We start from the raw sequence: 4118 nt of genomic DNA, 5'->3' as shown, positions 1-4118 counted from the left end.
GAATTTAAATAACTAAAATGTTTGTTTGCATAGTCATCTTTCACAGCACCTACTAAAACCAATTATTATTAGTTTCTCCATCGTAAGCTTACTACAATTAATTAAAGAGGATTTTACACCTGATATGTTTTGCCTTTATTTACTAAACATCTTATGAGGTCATTGGTGTTTCTGACTCTTGTTTACATATTCTGCAAATTGCTGCTTTTTGCTCTGCAGACAAAGAAGGAAAAACCAGTGGTTTCCAGAATTTGTGTACGAGAGGCAGAAACACCAGTGACCACAGAAGATGCTTTGTAAATAAAACCGAAATGTGTCTGTTGTAAAATTCTCTTTAATTAATTGCAGTAAGCTTATGATGGAGAAAGCAATAATAATTGAATAAAAAACTATTTAAAACGTTTGATGCTCTTTGTCTCAATTTCAGTATATTTCAGTTAAGTCATTGTTCATGAGAATACTTAAATCATCCTAGTATTTTGAAATGAATCATTATTTGGCATTTGATTGTTTTGCTCAGTTTTCCAGTGGCTTTTATTGCTTTTGTTCTTTCACAAGCTGGTTTCCACATCTAGTTGTTCTTTGAACATCTCACAGAAAGCATTGTAAATAGCACTGATTTGCGCTCTTGTGTCTGATATGATATACAGATCAAATTTCGACAAACTTCTATAGATATTACTGTTAAAGTTCTCGTATTCTCTTGTCTGTTCTCTTCACTCTCCCACAATCAATATTTTTGTGTAGCTAAGTCTTGCTGAGAAAACAATCCTACTTCTATGCCTCAATGTTTACCCAGTGCCTTCTTAACCTGTATGTTCTGAACTACTTTCTGTGTCTGTTTTACATCCCATCACCTTTATGGTCCACTTGGTCCACTTCGAGTCATGTCATTTGTAGGTTCTCTAGCGTTTCAATAACTTTGGTAACAGTTGCTTCAGACAGCACTGTTTTGCTCTTATTGGCTACGTATTCGTTCCCTTCTTCAGTACCATCTCCTTCACACATGATATTTCCGATTTCACTACACATCTTTTGCAGAAGAAAAATAAACTTACCATCATCACTATTATCACTTGCCTTCCTTTCTTGATGGATCTAGGCTTTACTTTATTGAACTCAAACTAAAGCTAATAATTCCGCTTTTAGTACGTACGTTTCTTTAGCAATGTAATTTTCCTCTAACAAAAATCCATTAGGATCATAAGTGTCTTCCTCATCTTCAACCTGTGTTGACAATGGATTTTCGAGATCTTCTGAAACTATCTTTACTGTGTACTTATGTCAGTCGGAATGGTTTTATTTCATTTTTATCCATGGATCATGTTCATCTTTTCTTTCTGAAAGTTACTGTCTTTTTGGCAGTATTGAATTCAAGTGCTGCTGTTCATAATCTCGAATAAACTAGTCAAAACTTACTTGTGCATGCTTTGTTCTGCAATGCTTTCTTCCAACCTTCTTTTTAAATACTACTGGTAGAGCCTTTTTTAGGTTGCCACCTCTCATATTTTTCTCGATTTTCCAATCTCATAACCCATCACATAATGGAGTGAGTTCCATAAACCATGCATCAACACTCGACTCATGTACCTGGATATATTTACTGTCATTGTCCATGACAATATACACCTCACTTCGAACTTACTATCTTCCTCATCCTGTTCTTCTATTTCTCTTCCTGTCCCCAATTGTGCTTGATCAGTAGAAGCAAATTTTGATCTACATCATGTGTGAATGGTTTTGACTACCAGATGCCTGTAACCAAATGGTTACTGTGTTATCGTTTCGATTTCGAAATTGGTTTTCAGCATGACTGTGCCTTCTACTTCTGTCTCTATCTCCTCACTAAAGTATTTTTGCTTCTGCCTGTTCTTGGGCCGATTATGTCGTTCCATGCCTGTTAGGCACTTTACCTACGCAGTACTTATTATAGTTTTCCACGTCCTTTAACATCCTATTATTCCTAAAATTTTCGTGACCGCAATTGGCAAAATTTTCTTGCCGTGCCCTCTCATTGGATGATTTGGGTTCCGTTATTACCACCCATTTCAGATACAATATTGTTCCAGAGGTTTCGTTGGTCGTGTGTTTCACTCCAACGTCCTCATTCTCCATTCTTTCAAAGAATTCGTTGAAAATTTTATATTTACTTGCGACATCTCTTCTTTAATCGTTCGACAGTGTTTTCCACAACTCCAATGCTGTTTCTAAATCAGATCGTCTATCTTTGATATACTTGAGTCTTTTAGACCATCCTTCATCCTTTCGTGGAACCTCTTCTGTGATATGACATACTTGCGATTACGAATTTGCACCATAGATTATCTTGTTTTTGGATCGACCAAACTCTTCCATAAATAGGACCTGCCGTATCTAAAATTCAAGCCCCACCATTCTGCGTTAGCAGATATAGCATCTAATGTTATGTTGATTATTTTCTCAGTCAGTCAGGTCTTTCGGTATAACTCGTTTGCAATTCCTTACCCCCTTGCTTCTTTTGAGGATCGTACCATTCTACCGTGCTTAAGAGATCCGACTTTTGTACGACCATTAGTATACAACTCAGCCTACTCAGCAACTGTTGTCGCAATGACTCAATTTCACTACATAAAGCGGTGCCAGTACCAACACCGTTTTGAACATTCGTGAAACTGTCTCTCATTATACTGTATCTGCATTTGTTTCATCTGTAATTTCCGTTTTCATTACAGGGACAAATTCCTGCATTTTAAGGTTTAACATTGGTTTTATACTGTTTTCGATTTTAGAATAGAGCATGTCCTTGATTCTAGCACCTTGCATTTGAACATCCTTTCCCTATGGAACCTATGGATTTACTGAGTTCAATTATTCTTTGATTTTGTGTGTTCAAAATAGATAAATTCGTTTCTATCTTGCTTGAAATATTTGTATCCAAATCAGATATTTCCTTATAATTTTTCTTCAACTGAGCCTCCAATTTACCAGTTTCAGATTGCATATTATTCTCTGTTTTACGACATCCATTTTCATCTGAGTAGTGAGATTTGATTGTAGCACAACTTGTTACTGTTCTAAGTGGCCATATTGCAGGCCATAGTTTTTTTTTAACAATTCCATGATTGCAGAATTCTAAATTTACTGTTTTACTCCTAACATTCGATCTTTTTCTACATTTTCCTGTTCATAAGTCACTGTTTCAGTAGTTCTCTTAATTGGAAGCGGGGTTGATTTTCTTAGCGGATTTGAAAAGCTGTTCGCTCATTCAATATTCATTGTTACTCATTCCTGTCGACTAACGCCAGAGCTGTCTGCACTCACACACCCACCATCTACAAATATGGCGTCGTCACCTGCTTTATCAAGATCCGTTTTGGATTCTAATGGTACTTTATCGGGTACATTGTGATTAACTGCCATGTTGTTTCATTCTCTTTCTTGCCTCAGTACTGTTCAAATACAGTCCACAAAAACTGACCTACTGTTCTAAACTGTTTTCTGCCTACCGCTTTACAGTTGTCGTCATAACTTCATCAATTTTGGTACATCTCTTCGACACAATTATTACGTATAACCACCAGAACAGATTTAAAGCCCTTTCACGCGGCGACAGACTCGCCGAATTCCCGTTTGACCTGACTAAAAAATTTTTACGAAACTGATCGCATGGAATCGAACCTATAAATTTTTGGTAATTAGGACTATACTTTTTAACTATGGAGTTAATAAGTGTGAATTGGTCTGTGTTAACTACTTTTACTTTCAGCAGTGTGTAGATACTGTACAGAATAGAACTATTAATGTTTGGAGACCACATGCCAGCTTGTTGTCTGTTGCTTGCAAATCAGCTCGCCTGCGCGTGTGCGGTCGCAAGAAAGTACCATTCTGGACACACATTGATTCCAGAAAGTCTAACATTTTTGATCACTCACTCCTGAGATCTGGTTAAATAGGTTTTATTCTTTAAAGAATTCTCTTCAATTTCTAGCAGTCGTTATATTCTACTCCAGTAAATAGTATTGCTAACTGCGACACTAAATACTGCATCCTTAGCAATCACTGTAGTTATACCTTGGGTTTTCTTCGTTGCCACTATGTTCATGGGACATTATCCGATTCCTTGGTGCAGCTGCAACTTT

This window comes from Schistocerca americana, chromosome 1 (genome assembly GCF_021461395.2).
Source record: "Schistocerca americana isolate TAMUIC-IGC-003095 chromosome 1, iqSchAmer2.1, whole genome shotgun sequence".
Taxonomy (NCBI): Eukaryota; Metazoa; Arthropoda; class Insecta; order Orthoptera; family Acrididae; genus Schistocerca; species Schistocerca americana.
The sequence above is the reverse complement of the archived record's forward strand: the minus strand, read 5'-3'. Positions refer to the sequence as shown.